The following is a 23,547-nucleotide window of genomic DNA, read 5'->3' as shown; positions in this document are numbered from 1 at the left end:
ATTTTTACTGAAATAATATAGAAGAAAAAAAAAAAACTATTTATTAAAACTGATATATGACAGAGACAACTTTATGATGAACTTTTACTATATGTCATTGAAAATATCCAAAGTACTAACAGCCTTCTTAAAATATATATTTTATCCCCAAAATGATATTTTATTTTTATTTCTGATTATTTAACCTATAATCCTATTTCTTTGATGTATGTGATCACTTAGACTGAAAGATGGAGGAAAATATTTTGTTTCTTTCAAAAGGGTATTTTCCCCTCTTTCCAAGCATCACAAACAAAATACCTTCATACAACACAACTGTCACATGTTCTGTGATTGTCTTTGGAGACCCAAAGATCTTTTACAAGTCATGTCAAATTCCACTGCTTTCTCACTGAGGTGTGATTGCTGAAGGTTATAAGGAACTACCCCATATTTTAAACTAGAAATCTAGTACTTTATTTTGGTTGGTTTTGCACAAACAAAATTTACATTAATGTCTGTTACAAAGGAAAAACAAGAATTTATCTTTTGTTGTTTTGTTTTCTATCCTGCCAATATATAAACACAGAATACATATTCTGATGACCTTTATTATATCATCATTACTGCTATTATTCTTCAATGAACTGACAACTTCTCCTAGAAGAAGTTCTAGTATACTTGTCGATAAGTGGCAGGAGATGAAGATAATTTTCAGGTTATTACTGTCAGGAGATGCCAAAACTGAGATAGACACATCATAGAAAAGGTCAGTTACAGAAGGTAACCAGTGAAGGGTCAGAGATGTTTTTACCCTTCCATTATGAGAGAGTTGAGGTATGTAACAATGAAATCTTACATCAGTGTAAATGCACTTTTTACATTACATAGTGTCTTTCTAAACAAGGCACCTGTAACTCCTTGACAAAATGTAGTTGTCTTTTTAAATTATACATATAATGATCTCATTCTGTTATACTTTTTATGGCAGGATTCCCATTCAAATCAGTGGTGTCAACTCTAAAGATTGTATGTAGAACAGACATGAAAAGAAATCAAAGAAATATGAGTAGCATATTTCAGATATTTGTATATGAGTAGCAAATTACTCAACATATATGAGTAGGTGATTCTCCCCCTCTGGGTTCTTATGAGACCCCACCTTGAGCGCTGTGTTCAGCTCTGGGGCTCTCAGAACAAGAAGGATGGGCCTATTAGAGCGAGTCCAGAGGAGGGCCACAAGGATGATCAGAGGGCTGGAGCACCTCTCCTACAAAGAAAGGCTGAGGAGTTCTTTAGCCTGGAGAAGAGAAAGCTCCAGGGAGACCTTATAATGGCCTTCCAGTACCTAAAGGGGAGCCTATAGAACAACTGGAGAGGGACTCTTCGTTAGGAGGTGTAGTGTTAGAACACAGGGTAATGATTTTAAATTAAAAGAGGGTATATTTAGATTAGATATTTGGAACAAATTCTTTACTATGAGGATGGTGAGGTGCCAGACCTGCTTGCCTAGACAAGTTATGAATGCCCCATGCCTGGAAGTGTTGAAGGCCAGGCTGGATGGGGCTTTGAGCAACCTGGTCTGGTGGAAGATGTCCCTGCCCATGGCAAGGGGAATGGAACTAGGTGATCTTTAAGGTCCCTTCCAACCTAAGCCATTCTATGACTCTCCTAAGATTTTGCAGAAGAAAACTTCCAGAGCTGAAAATACAGTGTATAACTGTATTGAGCTGATCATCATTTGTGTAGTAGCTTCCATTAAATGCCAAAATATGTGGTAAACTATATCACATCATAAAAGGAACATACGTTGACATATGACCATGACTATACTCCCACATCCCTGTCATTCCATAGTTAAGTTCCATATGTTAGAACTTCTGAGAACCTTTGTTTCAGGATATTCAGTTCATATCTGATGCCCAGTTAGAGTAGGATTTGACCTGGTAGGTGAACTGATTAAAAGATTTGCTACTAAGAAAGAAGAGCCTTGTCCCATTGAGAACCGTAAGCCATAGTTTCTCTTCTTCTCTCTGTTTTAGCACTGGGATTAGTGTTCTTGTGGCTGCAGTGTGAGTCAATGTGAGGAAAAAGTAGAGAAAAGGAATATTTTGAGGGTGAAAGTTAATTTGTTTTAAAGTAAATGACTAAAGTAATCCAGTTTATTTATTGCTCTAGAAATCATAGAATCATAGAATATCCCAAGTTGTAAAGGACCCACAAGGATCATCGAGTCCAATTCCTGGCACCACACAGGTCTACGCCAAAATTCAGACGATCCTTTCCTACATCTTGATCATTTCAGGAATCTAATGTGAGGAGATGTAGTGATGAGCTCAAATATAATATCTGTATTATGTCTAAAGATGAGTAAGACAAATTCTATCCTATCATGACCAGCTGGGGAGTTATGGCAAATTATATTGATTATATACTTATTTCAGCAAATTATCTTTTTCTACAGTAGTGAGGATGGCTTAAAAAGTCAAAGAGAATACTGGTATTATGTTTTGGTGAACTGAGAGTTGCTAGAATTGACAACAGTGATGGTGGAGATTTTCCAAATAAAAATATTATCTTTTGAATACTAAATTAAAGTTATGGCATTCAAAAGAAGGAGAACAGTTTACTTGCAGGTAGATGTCATCTATTGAATACATGTATATGATATTACAGTAAAAATGAGGCAGGAAGAGTGCCATCTGGGGTAGTTACAGGAGATGGGAATAGTGACTCTGATCAAGAGGGAGAGAATTAAGAAGATCAAGGGAAGATAATTTTTCAAAGTGCTTATGATGTTCTTGGTGCTTCCTTTATTTAAGAGGAATCAGATGGTGAAGGATGGAGAAGCAATGCAGAAACCTGCAAAAGGAGACTTACATTTGATATCTTGTGTCTTTGGAGACAAATAGAGAGACCATGATAGCTGGAGAAAGAGAAATGGAATACAAGAATGGTCTTTAGTCTGATTTCCTAAGGAAAGGAACACTATGCTTTGTGCATCTATCCGTGCCTTTCTACGCTACCTAGAACCAAAGAATCATGGAATTATAGAATGTCCTGAGTAGCAAGGGTCCTATAAGGATCATCAAGTCCGTTTGCCAAGGCGATCGGCTCCAGGGTAGATACATTCTGCAGCAGAGTGGGGGATCGGACAGGCAGGACTATTTTTTTTCCGGCACCGAGCCCACTCGAGGGAGCTGCCAGGACCTGGCAGCCCTTTCAAGGGAGGTGAATGAGGTGAGAACGAGGCGTAGGTGGAGCCAACAGTGCCCCCTCCCCGGCCGTTCAAAAGCCACCCCTAGGGAGTGCGAGTGACCAGGAGCATGGAGACCAGGACAGGCAAACAGGGCGTGGGCGTTTGTGCAGGCAGGGCAGACCGTTCCCCCCTGCCCATACGGACACCTCCTCTAATGGCGGTCTATCGCTAGATAGGCTGCAATGGTCTCCACCAGGCACAGTGCACTCTCTAGGAAGTCTGTACACACCCAGACTGACTGCCAGCTCAAAACTGCGGCAGTTCAGGTCTCCAGCTGCATTGAAGAGAGAAGCCTGAAGACCATCAAATGGAACTTTAGGGGACTGGGACAGTTAGTGGATGGAGAGGGAGTACAGGTGGTGTTTTTGTCCATCCCTACAGTGGCAGGGAGGGGTACAGAGAGGACACGGAAAGCCCGCCTGATAAACACATGGCTCAGAGGCTGGTGCCAACAAAGAAATTTTGTGGTTTTTTGACCATGGGGCACTTTACTAAGCACCCAGCCTGATGGCCGCAGACGAGTCCCTATCTCTAAGGGGAAAATGGATCCTAGGCCACGAGCTGGTGGGGCTCATTGGGAGGGCTTTAAACTAGATAAGAAGGGGGACAGGGCTGAAACAAGGCTTGTTAGAGCTGTGCCAGGGGTAACAATGGCAAGGCTGGGAGAGAAGGCAATGGCCTAACTGAAGTGCATCTACACTAACGCATGCAACATGGGTAACAAACAGGAGGAGCTGGAAGCCATCGTGTGGCAGGCAGGCAATGACTTGGTTGCCATCACGGAAACGTGGTGGGACCACTCATGACTGGAGTGCTGTAATGTCTGGCTATAGGCTCTTCAGAAGGGACAGGCAGCATGGAAAGGGGTGGTGGTGTGGCTCTCTATATCAGAGAGAGTTTTGATGCCATGGAACTTGAGGCTGGGAATGATAAGGTTGAGTCCCTATGGGTTAAGATCGGCAGGAAGGCCAACAAGGGAAGCATCCTGGTGGAGGAATTCTACAGGCAGCTGGCAGAAGTTGTGAAATCATCAGTGCTTGTTCTTGTGGGGGACTTCAACTTCCCAGATATATCCTGGAAGCACAACACAGCCCGGAGAAAGCAGTCTAGGAGGTTTCCAGAGAGCATGGAAGATAGCTTCCTGATGCAGCTGGTTAGTGAGCCTACCAGGGGTGGCGCCCCACTAGACCTTCTCTTCACAAACAGAGAAGGACTGGTGGGAGATGTGGTGGTTGGAAACTGTCTTGGGCAGAGTGACCATTAAATGGTAGAGTTCTCCATTCTTGGAGAAGCCAGGAAGGGGACCAGTAAAACCACTGTATTGGACTTCTGGAGCGCCGACTTTGAACTGTTCAGACACTGGTTGGTGGAGTCCCTTGGGAGGCGGTACTGAAGGGCAGAGGAGTCCAGGAAGGCTGGGTGCTCTTCAAGAAGGAAATCTTAATGGTGCAGGAGCGGCCTGTCCCCACATGCCCAAAGATGAGCCGGCAGGGAAGAAGACCGACCTGGCTGAACAGAGAATTGTGGCTTGAGCTTAGGAGAAAAAAGAGGGTTTATAATCTTTGGAAAAGAGGGCGGGCCACTCGGGAGGACTATAAGGATGTTGCGAGGCTTTGCAGGGACAAAATTAGAAAGGCCAAAGCTCATCTGGAGCTCAATCTGGCTACTGCCATCAAAGACAACAAAAAATGTTTTTACAAATACATCAATGCAAAACGGAGGACTAAGGAGAATCTCCAGCCTTTACTGGATCCGGGGGGGAACTTAGTTACAAAAGATGAGGAAAAGGCGGAGGTGCTTAATGCCTCCTTTGCCTCAGTCTTTAGCAGCAAAACCAGTTGCTCTCTGGATACCCAGTACCCTGAGCTAGTGGAAGGGGATGGGGAACAAAATGTGGCCCTCACTATCCATGAGGAAATGGTTGGAAACCTACTACGGTACTTGGATGTACGCAAGTCGATGGGGCCAGATGGGATCCACCCAAGGGTACTGAGAGAACTGGCAGAGGAGCTGGCCAAGCCACTATCCATCATTTATCAGCAGTCCTGGCTATCGGGGGAGGTCCCAGTTGACTGGTGGCTAGCAAACATGATGACCATCTACAAGAAGGGCCACAGGGTAGACCCGGGAAACTATAGGCCTGTCAGTTTGACCTCAGTGCCAGGGAAACTCATGGAGCAGATTATCTTGAGTGTCATCACGCAGCACTTGCAGGGCAACCAGGCGATCAGGCCCAGTCAACATGGGTTTATGAAAGGCAGGTCCTGCTTGATGAACCTGATTTCCTTCTATGACAAAGTGACGTGCTTGGTGGATGAGGGAAAAGCTGTGGATGTGGTCTACCTTGACTTCAGTAAGGCTTTTGACACTGTTTCCTACAGCATTCTCCTCAAGAAACTGTCTGCTCGTGGCTTGGACTGGCGTATGCTTTGTTGGGTAAAATACTGGCTGGATAGCCAGGCCCAAAGAGTTGTAGTGAATGGAGTCAAATCCAGTTGGAGGCCGGTCACTAGTGGCGTTCCCCAGGGCTTGGTGCTGGGGCCGGTCCTCTTTAATATCTTTATCAATGATCTGGATAAGGGGATTGAGTGCACCCTCAGTGAGTTCGCAGATGACACCAAGTTAGGTGCGTGTGTCAATCTGCTTGAGGGTAGGAAGGCTCTGCAGGAGGATCTGGATAGGCTGCACCGATGGGCTGAGGTCAACTGCATGAAGTTCAACAAGGCCAAGTGCCGGGTCCTGCATTTGGGGCGCAATAACCCCAAGCAGCATTACAGGCTGGGAGATGAGTGGTTGAAAAGCTGCTAGGCGGAGGAGGACCTGGGAGTATTGGTTGATAGTCGGCTGAATATGAGCCAGCAGTGTGCTCAGGTGGCCAAAAGGCCAATAGCATCCTAGCTTGTATAAGAAGCAGTGTGGCCAGCAGGGCTAGGGAAGTGATTGTCCCCCTGTACTCGGCTCTGGTGAGGCCGCACCTCGAGTACTGTGTTCAGTTTTGGGCCCCTCACTACAAGAAGGACATGGAGGTGCTCGAGAGAGTCCAGAGAAGGGCAATGAAGCTGATGAGGTGTCTGGAGAACAAGTCCTACGAGGAACAGCTGAGGGAGCTGGTTTTGTTCAGCCTGGAGAAAAGGAGGCTCAGGAGCAACCTTATTGCTCTCTACAGGTACCTTAAAGGAGGCTGTAGCGAGGTGGGGGTTGGTCTGTTCTCCCATGTGCCTGGTGACAGGACGAGGGGGAATGGGCTAAAGTTGCTCCAGGGGTGTTTTAGGTTGGATCTTAGGAAGAACTTCTTTACCGAAAGGGTTGTTAGACATTGGAACAGGCTGCCCAGGGAAGTGGTGGAGTCACCATCCCTGGGGGTCTTTAAAAGACGTTTAGATGTTGAACTTAATGATATGGTTTAGTGGAGGACTTGTTAGTGTTAGGTCAGAGGTTGGACTCGATGATCTTGAGGTCTCTTCCAACCTAGAAATTCTGTGATTCTGTGATTCTGTGATTACATGGGTTGGACAGGACTACTAAAAACTACTAAAAAAATATGTGTTTGAGTGTTGTCCAAATACTTCTTGAACTTCAGCAGCCTTGGTGCTATACCCATTTCTCTGGGGATCTTGTTCCCGTGCCCAACCACCTTTAGTAGTGAAACCATGATCCTTAACCTCCCCTGTCACAGCTCCATGTCATTCCCTTGGGTCCTATCACTACTCACCAGAGAGAAAAGATCAGTGCCTCCCTCTCTGTCCTTTGTTGTGAGGATGATGTACACTGACATGAGCTCACCACTCAGCCTTCTTTTCTCTAAACTGAACAAAGATGACCCCATCCAATCATGAATCTTGCCCTCCAGACCTCTTGCCATCTTTGTAGCCCTCCTTTGGACACTCTCTAATGTTTTTTTGTCCGTGTATTGAGGTGCACAAAACTGCACACAGCACTCAAGTTGAAGCCACACCAGTGCAGAGCAGAACAGGACAATCACTTCCCTCAACCAGCTAGCAATGTTGTGTTTGATGCACCCCAGGACATGGTTGACCTTTTTTTGCTGCCAGGGCACACTGCTGGCTCATGTTTAACTTGCTGTCAACCAGAACCTACGTATGCTTTTCCACTGGGCTTCTCTCCAGCCTTTCATCCCCCAGTCTGTACATGTAGCCAGGACATGTAAATATTTTGAGCCTCATGGTGAATGTTAATCAAATATGATTAAAATATGCTACTGATCAGCAGTAGCATATTTTCACTAAAATCAGTGAAAAAGAAAGGTGAGAGAAAAAGAAGGATCTTTCTCACCACACCACATGCTACAACGGAAGTTCAACAGAAATCCATGTAACAGAAAATCCATCATGGATGCCTTAACTACAAATAAAGTTTAAATTAGAGACTGCTTTCTTGATTACTTTCTGTCAAGGTAGATACGCAAATTCATAAGATAGTTGTCTTTCTTCATTTTGGTACTCACACCGCCTCTAGTTCTTAGCTTAGGAGATGACTATGATAGTACAAGATCCACTTAATTAGCTGAAAAGGAGGATAAAAGTACAGAGGAGAAGAGGAGTAGCTTCAAGGATTATATAGAGATTTTTTTAAAAAAAAAAAAAAAAAAAGAAGAAGAAAAAGAAAGAAAGCAAACAAAAAGAATTTTTCTGCTGCTGAATAGAGAGGAGCAAGAAAAAAAGCAGCAAATTGGGAAGGAATTAGGATGAGAGAAAGCATGGCATAACACTGATGTTCTCTAAAGGTGTTAGCATGACCCATGCAGAAATGGAAGTGGTAGCTTTATAAAGTAGAGGTGACCTCTGGCAAACACAAGGTACAGTCCAAGGAGCATGGAGAAATAACTATATCCTGCTTTGAAAATTGATGAATATGAAGGAGAAAAAAACAAAAATGTAATGATAAAAGAATCTACATTGTAATGTGTTTTTATCCACAGACATTAAGAATTGTGGGAGCAGGAGCACAGGAAATGAATATCAGACACAATGTACATTATAAGACATTTCCCTTAAGAAAATGAAAACATTCTATTGCTCTCTTGAAAAAAAAATGTAGAATTTAATAGAAAACTATATTCCTGCTACAGCATTTTGCTGGATATTTCATATGAGCTATAAAATCTTATTATTTTCTATTAATATTTTTTGTATGTAAGAGTTTCTGTAGAATCTGTTTTAGTCTAATCCTAAATTCCATATGATTTTTTTTTTTCTAAAAAGATTACTAAATCATCTTCAGTAAAGAGACACAAATGAACATTGCATTTCCCACACTTCCCCTCAGCTGAGCTGTTCTCTTAGGCCTGTTACATGAAATAATATTTGGTGTGTCACTTATTTATATTGTTTACTGCATGATCTGTTACCTGTTTTCAGGAAATGTAGCCTAGTTTCATGAACTTGCCAAATGCCAGCTGAAACTAAAATATATAGCATTATTTACTCCACTCAGAAATGGATTTAAAATGGAGGAGTCAGGGGTATAATAAAATAAATGACAGAAAGAAATGTATCCTATTTAATGTGGAGATCGACAACAAAATGCTTCTTAGATATTTTTGTCAGAATAACATTTTTTTTCTCCTCTTCTCTAAATAGACCCATCTATGACAGTATCTCTGTACATAATAAGATGTAAGTGGGGTTTATTCTATTGACTTTTTAAAACAATTCTTAATATTGCTTATAAAATTCTGCCAGAAAGTACTCATTTTAATCATCAGTCAGCATTTTTATTATATTATAATCCTTAATTGATTGACGTTTAATCACAGTCTTTGTATTTTACTATCCCTTGTCTCATAAGAGGCAATTTTCTCTTTACTGTAGTTTAACAGCTGATGAAAAAGATTTAAGGAAACCTATAAACTTAAGATTGGTTAATGGTCCCTTATAAAAGAATATTACACTTCTAGGATCCATTGCGCAGATGTGATACTCAATTGTAGAAATGTGCATGGGGTTTATTAAATTACAGCACAAATCTTCAGTCTTCTGAATTATTGTTCATGTTGGTATTGTTAGGCAAATGGGGAGACACATTATTGCTTCCAGTTGTTCACATTACTGTGGTGTAATACAGTCAGAGACAGCTGGCACATTGCTCTAGGCAAATTCTGAGCTAGAGCAGCTGCAGAGTTCTGGGCCCCAAGTGAAGGTCCAGCACCGCTGAGTCAGTACTGGGTGGCTCATCAAAAGATGTCCAAAAATTAAAAGAAAAAGTTGCTTTTCCTCAAATGTGATGAATTTTGAGCAACTAATTAATGTGGTTATTTTGGTTTTGTTTGGAAACCAGTAAACAAGTGAAAGCACTAGTAAAACCATTTGTCCTAGTTGTAAGGCAAAATGTGAACTGTAGATATTGTTGGCTGCCCTCATGGAGGCACAGAATAATATGAGAAGTTCTCAAATATGGCACAAAGAATTAATAGTTTTGCAAGTTTTGAGTTTTACTGAATGCTGTTTAAAAATTAATGTACAAGTGTAGTTTGCATCTGATATGCAAAAATGCCATATTAATATCAAATATTTTATTATTTAGATGAAATAAATCAATATATATCAGATAGTTAGATAATACATCCATTCTTCATGGTCTTAAAGATCACAGTAAAATCATTAAGATAATTGACTTTGAATTCTTACATGGACCAGCCTGCTATATTTCACCAAGTACCTGCACATTCTAGCCAGTAACTTTGATTAAACATATCTTCCAGGAAGGAAACACAGACTTCAATTTTTTCATAATTTCACAAGTCCCTTAGTAATTTCTTGAAATAGGTACTCCTTGTCATAAATATTTATCTTGTTCTACTTTGAACTGATGGCAACTCCAGCCTTTGTGCCTCACTGTGGAATGGCAAGACCTACATGTACATAGAGCTCTGAGAGTTTAGTTTCTTTTTCGGCTATCAGGTGGAGTGCTTTTGTTTTCTGAGATATCCGTAACTTTCACTTTAAAGGTGTCATCCTGGCCCTACTACAGACAGGACAAAAATGTCTTCTGAGACATTCGGGGTGCCAGAATAGAGGCAGAACTTCAGAACCTCCCATTTTGAACCTGGAATTCCTTCTGGACTGCAAATTAGAGTTGAAAAAGGCCTAAAGAATTAGGCCTATTAATAAATAAATAAATAAATAAATAAATAAATAAATAATCATTATTCTTTGCCTATTTTTTAGGCCTTTTTAGGCCTAATCTGCATTTCTTAAAACTCCATAGACGTGCTTTAATTAATGTAGTCAGTTCTCCAATTTCAACCCAGATCTTTTCTCATGAGATAATTAATGCAAAAAGGTCAGAAAAACAAAACAAAACAAAACAAAACAAAACAGAAAGAAAAAGTAAAGAAAAAAAAGAAAAACAACACATTTACCAGTCCTGGTCCATTAGAGGGCTGGAGCCCACGAAGAAAGGCTGAGAGAGATGGGAAAGTTCAGCATGAAGTAAAGAAGGCTTTGGGAGACCTCATTGCGGCCTTTCAGTTCTTAATGGGGGCTTATAAAAAACATGGAGATCAACTTTTTGCTCAGACAGATAGTGATAAAAATAGGGGAAATGGTTTTAAACTGAAAGAGACTGGTGAGGCACTGGAACAGGTTGCCCAGAGAAGTTGTGGATGCCCCATCCCTGGAGATGCTCAAGGCCAGGCTGGATGGGGCTTTGAGCAACCTGATCTGGTGGGTGACATCCCACCAGATGGCAGGGGGTGTTGGAGCTAGATGATTTTAAGGTCCCTTCCCACCCAAGCTGTTCTATGATTGTATGATTCTATGGTGAACAAAATCTTATCAAACCACAAAAGATACAGATAACAATGATGCACAAGTAAAGGGTCAAGGAACATTACCAAAATTATTATGACAGCTAGGTGTAGCCTTGCTTCCATGTAAGATCTAGATTTAAGTGTCTAGGGAGATTTTCCACCAGTTTTTGACAACAGGGTGTATTAACAATCTTGTCAATCCATTTTACCAGATGCATTTAGAGATGCAGCTAAGAGATTATAACTTTTTCTTTTGACTGATATTCTTGTGATCCAGGCTTTGGATGCTTTGAGGTTTTTTTGTTGCTGTCTAGTTTATACTGTGATGTATTATAAAACCACATGAAGACTGAAGCTAGTACAGCTTCAGAGACAAAATGTAACTGCTAGCTTTCTGAGTAGGGTTTCTCAGTAAAAATAAATAAATAAATATATAGGCACCTTGGATTTTCATGGTTGTCCACTGATTTCTGTAGCTTAACAAGTTAATTAAAAATGTAATACCTCTAAAAATGAAAAGTATCCTGAATATGAGTTAAATTTTGTTGTTGTTGTTGTTTGTTAGTTTGTTTGTTTTTCTGCATTGATAAGGGTTGTTATCTCTTATCAGCAGTTGATGCCTAGGTTGAATGCTCTCTTATTCCACTTTGGGGGGGGGTAGCTGGGTACTTTTTTTGGGAGTGGGGGGCCCTGAGACTCTAAAACTTTATCACCACCCCCTTTTTTGGCTCAGAATAGCCCTAAAGGGTTATCTTCAAATGACACCTGTTTAATAGAATTCTTTAACAGGGCTGAAGGTATGTTTCCCACAACAATAAAAGGGTGGAAAGGAGTCTCTGTAGGATGCTGCTTGGCTGAGTTCCTGTTGGTATGATTATTTTCATTCTTCTGGGATTTTATTGTATTATTAATGATATGTGAGGGAGTTTAGAGCCTTAGACAGGCATCTTTTTAATTATTTTAATCTAAATGAATTTATTGTGGCTACCCTTAGAAAACTATGTCAACTCAATACAAGCTTACATATTACAAAGGTTTTATCTTGTTCTCACTCAAATCCTTTCCAAACTTTACAGTTTTTCCACAATGTCCACAAGAAATTCAGAATCACAAGAATAAAACAAGATAGGCTAGGGCTGTAAAGCCCTCTCTTGTCTATATTTAAAACTGTAAAGTCAAGGCAGAAATTATTTCTTTTGGTGTCTTTTAGGTCAATAGGTCATATTATTATCACTTGGGATAGTAAGGTATTACCCCATAGTTATTTTAACTTTTATATACTCAGGTCATGCTCTCAATGAATATCCATACCTATTTGCTACAGAGCAAATGTGAGCAGCGCTGAAATGCTGCTGAAGAAAATCTGCAGATTTCACTCCCACAAATGTTTGCAAATATCCCTTGCCCCTGTGCTCTACTCCCTACCCTGCAACAAAACATTCAACTCTCTATGAACAAAGACAAAGAGCCTTAGCAGTTCAGTTGGTATTTGGCATGCGTGCCATTCAGCAGGTGCGTGCTAAATTGCATTAGACTTAACACCAGGAATCAGATCACTAATTGGGCACCAATGTGAAGAATTTTTCTCATTTGGGACCTGAATTGCAACACTTATATCCCTTTAGGCAAGGCATCACAACCTTCTTATCCCAAAGCAACAGCGCTACCACTTGAGCTAAAGGAGAATCTCCATTAGCTAACAGGAGTAGCACTTACTGTATATCCTGTTTCTAGGCTGCAAGCCACAATAGGAGAAAATCATTATAATCCCTTAGTGATTTATAATCATTGTGACTGTTGGTCTCTGTATTTTCTAACTTTTCATTTATTTTTAATTCTGTGTAAAATCGTTTGGATGAAATAAGCAAAGAGTGCACTGGTTCTCAGGATTCAAACAAAAGAGATTTTCACTTTTTAGGGAGATTGGAGAAATTAAGCATGCTTGATATTTTTTCTCTTCTCATTTCTTAGCTCCCTCATTTCTACTAATTCTAAAATGTGAACTCTTTTCTTACCGTTTTTATTTTACAAGCTGTAATGAATTGTAAAAAGACTCTAACATTACATTTATGAAAATTCCTGAAAAAATATAGCTTTCTTCCCATAAATATCAGTATTTGGGTATTCGGTTCTTTCTCAAGTTTCTCCATTTCAGGGCCAAGGCATAGTACCTGGGTCCAAGAGGAAGTATTGAGCTTGATATACAGTCAAACATCTTAGTTGTCTATCTACATCTGAGAGACTACCTGACTTGAGGTACATATACCTTAAGGATTTCATCTGTTGCACTTCAGCTATGAGATGTGCAATGATTATAGAATCCTTCTGTCTGCTGAGAGTTAAATGTGCTGAGCATTAAATCACTCTTGCTTCTCAAGTACTTTGTGCTCTGTGGAAAACAAGAGTACATGCAGGTATATAATTAAGATAACATATTCCTAGTCAATTATGGTAGACATAACAGCATAACAGTCTTTTAACAGTCTTTTTTTTTTTTTTTTCCACATAGGTAGTTTATAGGTATTATAGGTATTATGTACACTATTATAGGTATTATGTACACTTCTGTATAGTGTCAGCATTTCATTTCTAAAATTTTCACTTCTAAACTTGTCCTATGGGACTCTTTCCACACCACTCCACATCTCTCTCTAAAATTGCTATTAATTTGGTATTTTTGCCTAGGTTGGTTGTTTTCTTTATTTTTGCAAGAACATATGGCAACAATTCAGATAGAAGGATCTTTACTTTACTTAAGGAATTGTGCATATTCTTCATTTCAAATGCTCCAAAAGGATCCAAAGCATGAGTGAAAGTGCTCTGTTGAAAGCAACAGAGATAGTGTATGCATATTTCCTCATCAATTAAAATTTGTATTCAAAATAAACTGTATTATTATTAGTTCTTTCCCTCACTAGAAATTCTTTTTGCTCTTAAAGCAGCTTCTGATCTAATTCCTAAGAAGAAAACCTGTCAATCAGTAGTAACAGATGAAATTACAGAATTGTCCTACGAGGGATTATTATATTTCAGTTTCCTTTTTTTTCCAACTCAAATGAAAGGCTAGAATTTAAATAAATTCCTAGGAATTCAGACACTCAGGAAAATGTAATCTGAAATCCTATGAAATATATGATTTGAAAGTCAAAATGATAGAGATCAAAATGAAGTGATTTTGGTCTGTTGAAGCAAGTGCATTAATTAGCCCCCTCCCAGGATTTTTTTTTTTGTTTGTTTCAACAAACTAGTTCTTTCTGATAGAAAATTCTTCCATCAGGGATGATCTTTATTTTATTTTATTTTTTCTTATCCATACTTCTAATTATATTGCCCCGAGTGAGAGAAAAAGGAATGCACAGAGTCAGAATACAAGTATCTTTCAAAACGAAACACATTTTCACCTGCCCCAAAGACTACTCCCCTACTGATCCATATCTGTAGTTACAGAGAATTTCAGTGGGGTTTACTTGCAAGTTACTGACAGCTGAAAATTGACACTTGTTCCAGAGAAGAAAAACATAAGGTATTCAGTTAAAAAAATGCATTATTCTCTCATTATTCCACAAAGTCCTTCACAGAAACTTTTCTAGCTCTGAAGGCCTAGACTTTACTCCTTACAACACATTCATCATCAAGTGGTATTGCATAAACAGAACACAGAGTCTTTCTCTGAATACATCATTTATTCCACTCATTATTGATGAGTTAAAGGTTATCAATAACTCAAGGAAATATAATAAATCATCTGCCTTTTGTCAGACTATTACGTATTCTTTGTATGTCCTGTAGTTATAACTAATTTCTGTGGCTTGCTTGCTGCAATTTTATTTTTTTGTTAAAACATGAGAATTAAGATGAATTAAAACAAAAGACTACAAACAACTCATCTTTGGTCTAGTCATGTCACTTTTCAGAAAAGAATCACTAAGGCCACAGCATTGGCCTTACATTGGCAACACATTGTTGCCAGACTCATAAACTGGAATTACTTAATGCATTTAATGTATAAATGCATGTACAGTGCATGCCTACAGGAGAACATCAGGGAATGAAATAGGCACTCCTAACCCGCAGTTCACCTGCACTGCTGCAGATATCTGTGTTAAGAGAGGAAGAATCACATGTCAGACCTATCCCATGCTCCTCGAGTTCACCTCAGGTGAGCTGAAAGGCTCCCTGCAGTCCATGTCTGGTGAGACAAATCCTAGACCTGCAGACAGTGCAAGCAGTAGCTGGAAGGAAAGAGAATTACCCATTACAAGCAGACATATGTTTTTGGTTAGAATAACTTTTGCTATATTGCATGCACTTAGTAAAATAAAACCTGACACTGTTGCTCTTTTTCTGTGATACTAGGTAGAAATAAGTTCTTCACAGAGATGAATGTCTTTGAGAAGAAGGTATTCATTGTTAGAAAAATGATGTCTAGTTATTATGAAGGTCTTTCTTTTCAAATCTCTCTCTCCTCTTCTTCTGCAATAGATACTTTAACATCAGAAGAGGATGGTAGTAGGTGCTTTTTGAATGATGAAAAAAGAGGACATGGATTTGTAACAGCCCATGTGCACTGCAACATTAAAAAAAAAAACAACAAACATATAACTATATGTTAATGCATCTAACATATGTCTACTGCTAAAAGCTGTACTCTGCTAAAGCCTTTGAGAGTCTGCTTAAGTGCAAAAGTAGAAGTGATCCTACTGATGGTAGACCTGTGTGCTTCGTCCTGTATACCTGTCACAGTGCTTTGCTGAATTGGGTCTGCAGCATGTTCCTTTGACTGCTATGCTGAGTTGGAAATACTAGCCACCTTATGCTTATTGTTCATGTGCCACTTCATGGAAAAGAAAAGAAGCATTTAAATCAAGGAGTAAGCATTTGCAGTAAGGAGATGCATGTATTACAGTGGTGGAACTGAGACAGAGTAAAATCCCGCTGTGCTTGTCCTTTCTGTGGTACACATAGAGAAGCGATGTTAAATCAGTGGAGTGAGGAATAATTAATGCTAGTTTGTAGGGGATAACTAAAGCAATATCACTGCAATCTCAGATTGCACAGAAAACCAACTGTGTAGTTGGGAGATAAATAAATGTCTTTCTATGCTCTTCTCAAAGAATAGAGCAGTTTTGACAACTCAATTTCACTTTCAAATGTCACTAATTATTTAGAAAGAGGGAATGTTTGTTTTTTGTTGCCCAGAAAAAGCTGTTTAGCAAGACCTTAATGCTGGAAACATTACAAAAAAATGTGAATTCCATTTTATAACACATCAAAACATCCTTCCCAAAACATCACTTCTTACATTTGTGCGAGGGTCTGCATCACATACATAATAATGGCATTTTCTGAATTTCTCAGAGGAAATTGTACATTTTAATTTCTGTCCCCAAAATGGTTTTATGTCTGTTTATTGTACATCTTTGCTTCCCTTCCACAGCAAAGACAGTTTTGACTGATGAGTATATTCTTGTATTTTGTTTCAGTCAAAACCTTTCTTTCTAAAACCAGTGGTTAACAGTCAAAAATGTTAATATGAAAGTCAGCAGTATTACACGTAAGTCATTGTTTCATAAGAAAAAAGAGATTAATAATTTAAGGCAGGCTCTAAATTAACAAAGAGAAAGTGGACAATGTAACTACACTGTACCGAGATGGATGCCCTTTTCCCTTTAATTCTTTTTTCCCAGATCCATAGTGGTGTCACTCAAGTTTCAAAACTCAACATTACCAATTGCCATCATTATATATAGCTTCATATGCCCAGAGCAAGATGTTAAGGCTCATAGCTGCAGCTTTGAGGACGAAGAGCATTTGTGTCAGTGTACATGAGATAATTGGAGACACCCCTGTACAATGGGCAAAGCCAGCCATTTGGAAGCTAATAATGTTTTAACCAGGAGCCTGGGGGTTGAGAAGGGATTGGAGGTGCTTACCAAGTACCAAATCCAAATATGGCTTTCTTTTCCTAAAGAAACAAATGGATAAGGACAAACATTAGCAGATGATTTTCTGAGTGTGTGCAAGCCTGTTCTTAACTTTTGACCTTAGTTATCTTGCGTGGCTCCAGACCTTCTCCAGTCTGAAATGGAGGTTCAGGAGGGTAGGAAGGAAAATACCATGGCAGGGATCTCAGAACTATCCTGAGTTTTCTTTTTCATTGCCTAATTCATACATCTGAGAAGGAGCAGTGATATGGGAAATTATGGTTCTAGAGTCAATGTGGTATAACAGTGCTAAATGAACATCTTATTCAGTGTGTTTAAACAGATTCTGATAACTATTTTCCTACTAGTTGAAAAACACACTGGTGCTACTGTGTATGAGGCACATATGCAAACAATGTCATTGTTATACGGACAAGAATTTGGCATTCACAATTGACAATATGCAGTGACATCAATTATAGGTCCCTTACCTAAGCTGAGCACAGACTGCATTTTGCCAGCTTGGAATATTTTGCCAAAAGATCAATTCATAGAAATACAATTATTATGGATTAGGAGAAAAAGAAATACTGTGCTCTGTTCAAAGACTTTATGGAGCAGAGATTTGTTCTCAGGGAGGAAGATAGGAATGGCTCTCCTTTTGGGGAGCTAGCTATATCCCCACTTTCTGAAACAGAGTCGCAATGGTGACTGGCTGTCTGCACTTAACAGACAAAGTTAGGAAAATAGCAGGCAGGATGGCATCCTCCCCCACTAGTTTTTTGTTGTTCAAGGACGTAGACTTGGAAACTGTGAGGCAGGGAGCCAGTTTTCCATTTCAGCTTTATGTGCTGCTCTCTCAGTGCACACACAGTTTTTAAATGCAGGTCTCCACCTTGTCTGAAGAGCAGTAATTAAGTGGGGTTTTGGTTGCCCCAGGCTGCCAGATAATAGGAACTTTCCTATCTTGATGAGCTGTCCCAGAGGATCTGTGCTTTTGGTACCTCCCAATTTGACTGCTCCAATGCACTTGATATTGGGCAACCTTGAAAACTGCTCAGAAATATCAGCTTCTGTGATAGGTGGTGATCTACCATGTGCAGGGAATTTCTCACTGGTTTTGGTTCAGCTTATTAATGACTACTGGCCTACTTTGTCTCAGAAGTGGCAACCAGTTAAGGATGCCCCTGACCATCCTTAGGTTTGAAGTGTTAAGAGGAAATGAAAGCACACAACTGTTGACAGCTGGCTCTTGGCTGGTCCAGAGGTGTGAAACTTTATCTCTTGAATGAAGATCATTGCTTCAATGGCTCAGCATAGCTCAATAATTTCATTGCATTAACTCCAGCTTTCTAGGAGCAAGTTGTTTGGCAACTATATATTTGCAAGGGTATGTTATTTTCTGTATTGACTTTTTTCTTATTTTTAGTTATGTTATATTGTGTAAATTTCCTGGAGATTATACTAAGTGCACAGTGTATACATACATACATAAGTTTGAGTTAGAAAACTAACAGATAACACAGTATGAAAAAGGGCCAGTCAGTTTTCAGGAGGCAGCCTGGGAAAGAGGATTTGTTATTTTATGAGGCTTACACTAGTTTAACTTTACAATGCATGGAACTTTTCCCCAACCAACCGAACGCAATAAAAGAAGGTAAATATATATAAATAAATAATAAATAAATATATTTGTGGATTCTTCCTTGACATACTTAATACTGTCCTATGCAATGGTTGGACCTGATGATCTCCTGAGATCTCTTCCAGCCTCCACAGTCCTATATTCCCATGGTTCAGATAAATGTGGGCTGAGAATCCAGTTTAAATTTCTTTGGCCCAGCATCAGATATTAAGCAAAGTATCATCAGTATCATCTGCTTGTTTCCTCTCATGCTACAGGTCTGAAATAATGTACTGGGTTTACATGGCAAGGTTCTGGTAGCAGAGGGCTGTGTGGGTGGCCTCTGTGAGAAGAGCCCAGCAGCTGGCCCATGTCATATCAGCCAGCTCCAGCCACCTCCAAAAGGGACCCACCAATGGCTGGAGCCGATCTGGTGAGTGACACTGGTTGGGGCTCTGGGAGAGCAGATTTCTGAAAGAGGGGAAAAAAACACCTGCTGTTCAACAGCAGCTGGGAGAGAGGAGTGAGAACCAGCCCTGAAGACCCCAAGGTCTTCCTGCAACAGCAGGGCAAGAGGTGCTCCAGGCTCGCAGCAGCAATTCCGCTGAGGCCTGTGGAGAGGCCCCTGGTGGAGCAGGTTGTCCCCCTGCAGCCCATGGGTCCCACATGGAGCAGATCTCCACACTGCAGCCTGTGGAGGAGCCCCCTGTAGAGCCAGTGGATGTGGCCTGAAGGAGGATTCGGCCCACAGAGGGGAGTATAACAAGAGGGGAGAGAACTATCAATATCGACACAATTTTAATTCTTATTCAGCTAAGAATCTGGGTCATTTTCATGGAATAAAAACAAAATAGTGTCTGTATGGTCAGAAATTTTCTGGTGAGTCTGGAGTTACACATCTGTATAATGGCAGTAAGACACTTGCACAATATTAGTGGGACTGTAATGAATTTGGAGATGCTGCCACAAGACATTATCAGTCCTGATATTTATTCATTAATACATTTTTAAAACTGTTTGATTAAATCCAAATACTTCACAGTTGTTTATTTGTTTTTGTTCTTTTTATTTTTATTTTTATTTTTGTCCAGTGGTTTCAATGAAGAGATTTCTCAGCAGTAGTTTGAATTTTGTATTAAAATAAAGGGAGAGAAGGAAACTGAATTTTCCAAAGAATATCGATAGGAAATAGTTCATTTCCTTCCTCAGCTTCATTTAGTTAATGTGCTCACTTTTTTTTTTTTTTTTTAATTAATTAATTATTTATTTATTTTTAATAAAAAATGTCCAACTGCTTTCACTTCACAGTTTGAACCCTCAAGATATATTTGGAGAACAAGAGAGGTTTTTCACTTGGATTTCCTTGTGGGATTGCTTGATTATATGGAGAAAAAAGGTACCGTATTAAGCCAAGCAGAGCTGAAGGTAAAGCACATCTGAATAGCTGACTTAGTGCCTCATATATGAAGCAATCCCTGTCAACAGGCTGTAGTAGATAAAAAGCACACAGCTTTAAAAGGTTTAAATAGATTTTGTTAAACTGAGTGAGAGAGTGAGACATAGGTCTGAAAGTGCATGACTCAATTGGATTCTTATATTATGTAGGAGCTCTTGTGTTTTTTTCTTTTGTTGTTGTTTGTTTGTTTGTATTGTTTTGTTTTTTCTTAAAGGACTCATTTAGCAGGCATTACAGTTTCAAAACAAAAATTTCAGATTGATTTTTGAATATCTGCAATCAGGTTGTATTTAACTTTTTCCTTTTCAGATCTCTAATAGATCCAATATCTGGAAGAATAAGCATCAATAAAAATATTGTATGACAGTTTTTTAATGCTTTAGGTCAACATCTCTACCTGATTATGACTGCTTAAATGTGATTTTAGTTCTAAAGCAGATCATCTACATTGTTACCGATTTGTCTTCCCAAGATTAAGTTTTATTCATCTTGATATTTCTGTATTTGAGGCTATTTAAAGATTAGAAGTAGTTTTTCTTTCTTTCAACATTTCTTTCCATTAGTTGGTTAAAATACTCCACATATGAAATTACCAGCTGATTTGATGGACTTATTAACTAAAATTTCAACATTCGATTTTAAAATCAAGCCATGTGTCTTTATCTAAGCAACATGAAAAAAAAATGCTGATAAAAACTCTTTTTTGTTTGCCTCTTTATTTTTATTTTTTAAATTTTTATGCTTTTGACAGATAACTACAGGAAAATTGTACAAGAGATTCTCAGAAACGTCTATGATACAGATATATATATATATTTAAGGGAAGGCTTTTGTTGTTCCTGATGTTTCTAAACAAAAATGGAAAATTCAGGGCAGCTGAAGAACTAGTGAAATTTGACTCAAATTTCCAGTATAAACCCTTCCAGGCATTCTGTATTTGGTTAGCATCTATGATAGCAGAGTCCTAGTCTGTGCCTCGTCTGTACAGATAACTAAAAGCTATACTACTGATCACCGTCTGTGCTGCTCTGCTTACATGGTCTGTGTGAGCAGAGATATGGCAGAGCAGAAGTTCCTGTAACCTCTCTTTAATTTTCTTCTATCATCATTACCACCAGTGGCAGTCGATTATGGTTTTTTTTTTGTTTGTTTGTTTGTTTTGTTTTGTTTTGTTTTTTGTTTTCCCTGTGTTTGAACGCATCCCAGCCCAAGACTTGACGCTGTGCTGAACTCTGTAGGGGACATCTATGCAGATGTTATTGAAACCAGGAGGGTAGCAGAGCAATACTGAGCCTCTGACTTTCTTCTGCTGTCTGCTACACCCCTTGTGCTGCCTTTCCTCTGTTCCCACATGCAGAAGACTTCCCATCTACTTTCAGGTTGACCTGGCTATGCCAACAGCTAAGCCATGTCAAAAGGCACAATAGCCAATGAAGCTGCTTTTGCTGAGATGAAGGCATAATAAATTCTTAAAATAAAAATGCTGTAACTAAAAGTGGTACCTTTCTAACAATAAAATAAAATAAAATAAAATAAAATAAAATAAAATAAAATAAAATAAAATAAAATAAAATATAAATTTAGAGGTATGATCCAAACTCTGCTGCTGCAAATTAACTTTGTCAGTGCACTATTATGTCATGTTCTCATTCCTTTTAGAAGTGCCGTAGTAAAGCATAAAAACATTTAAAATCACAGATGTGGAGTTACAGATATCAAATTTTCAGGCAAAATAAAATAGCCATTCCCTGCATGAAAGTTCTGTTATATAGAAGTAATCCAATATCTCACTGAAAGGTGATTTAACTCTAAATTAAAAGATCCATATTTCTATAGGAAATAGACTGGGTTATTGAGCAGTCAACTCAATTTATTTGTAAATAGCATCCTTCATGCAAAACATCCAAAGATAAGTGAAGAAAGAGCTACAGGTGCATTTTTACATTCTAATCAGAGTGAGGAATGAAAGATGTGAGAAAAGGTCAGAGAAACAGGTAAATGCAACTGATGGTGAGTTTTATGAATCAGTCCTGAAATTATCTGGGAATACATGAGATCTGATAAAGATAGTAACAGCCTTGTTACCCTGAAATGAGACCTCTTTAACAGAATAGCATAATCTGTATACGACAGATAGGGTAGCGGCTTTGAAGAAAGTAGTCAAATCTCCCTCACAAAATATCCTCATATATGAAGTCAAATAAAGGGAAAGCAAAAGGCTCTTAGAATACATCTTACCACTTAAAGAACAGTTATGCAAAATTTCCACTGACTTCAGAGGTCTAGCATCGGGTACATAATGACTAACAGATAGCATAACTCAGTTAGCAATGAAAGACAATTTTGATTATTTTCCCCTGGGAGAAAAGAACAACAACATAAAAACAACCAACAACCACAAATCTAACTAAGTAGTGGAAATTAAGGGTAAAATAACACAGCGCATTCAAACATTATCACTGCAACCGAAATATATGATATTGTTAAAATGCATAAAGCCAACAAGTGATTTTAATGGCGATGTAACAAGGAAACACAAGAAAAAGCATAACTGAGACCGACATGAACATCGGGTCTGATCATCTGTAAACCAAGAACACCGGTAACATCTTCACTCACAAATAAACTGCCTTTTGCGCTCAGCAGTGGAGCTGACAGGCTTCAATCAATGTAGAAATTATGCCACCTTCTGGTCGTCACATAGATGACAGCTCATTGTATTTGTAGACTGATCGATTCATGAACAGTTTAGGCAAAACTTGCTGTATACACATAAAAAGACTTGCCACAAGTACTAAGCCTTTTTTTTTTTCTTTTTTTTTTTTTTTCCCTTAGGAGGAGAACGTTTCATAAATATTCTTTAGTGATCACTTGAAACCAAATGTCTGATATCACTGCAACATAGAGAATAATACAACGTAAACTATTTTATTTTGTGGAAATGACAAACAAATGGGATAGCCTTTTTTTTTTTTTTTTTTGGTTTGTTTTATTGATAATTTCCATGAAATTCTTAATTTTAGGGATGCTTACTGTACCAAATGATGGTATAGTGTCTATGTGTTATATTCAAATCAACTAAACTGGAAGAACTTGCTATGACTGCGTACAACATGGCAATCCTGCACTTCCAATTCCCTGATAAATGTTAAGAATAATATTCTCAACAAATTCAAAGTTGGGTAAATTTCAAGTTAGCTGCCTAACTTTCTATAACTATTCTCAAGTTCTCAAGTCAGCTAATGAGTATTGTTTGGTTGCAGTAGAAAGGAAGACTGGATGATGCTTTTTTATTTTTTCAGAGCAAATTATATTAAAATCTATTTGAATTAGGTGTTCTGCTAAACAACCCTAAGGCACAGTAGTAGATTCTGATATAGATCCCCTTTCCAGAACAGATATTCTAAGGCTGGATTCTTTGGAAAACTCCTTGGGGACTTCCTCCAATTTCAGCTTGGTGGATTGCAGGACATGAAAGATTCTTTATGCATCCTTTAGCTAGCTCAGACCTGCAATGGAAAGCCCTGTGGATCA

The 23,547-nt window shown here is 38.9% G+C and overlaps 1 long non-coding RNA gene across 6 annotated transcripts in view; it reads left to right on the top strand.

Moving 5' to 3' along the window:
* Positions 1 to 23,547, top strand: part of LOC116499383 — a 179,906-nt gene that overhangs the window by 74,828 nt on the left and 81,531 nt on the right. Inside the window, exons 2-3 of one of the 6 annotated variants that reach the window (XR_004254223.1) lie at positions 18,836 to 18,990; positions 19,866 to 19,953. The exons of the other annotated variants lie outside the window; for them this stretch is intronic. This is a non-coding gene — a long non-coding RNA (uncharacterized LOC116499383). The remainder of the gene's footprint in view (positions 1 to 18,835; positions 18,991 to 19,865; positions 19,954 to 23,547) is intronic. 6 annotated transcript variants of the gene reach the window in all.

This window comes from Aythya fuligula, chromosome 1 (assembly GCF_009819795.1).
Source record: "Aythya fuligula isolate bAytFul2 chromosome 1, bAytFul2.pri, whole genome shotgun sequence".
Classification (NCBI taxonomy): domain Eukaryota; kingdom Metazoa; phylum Chordata; class Aves; order Anseriformes; family Anatidae; genus Aythya; species Aythya fuligula.
This window is presented reverse-complemented; position numbering and strand designations above follow the sequence as displayed.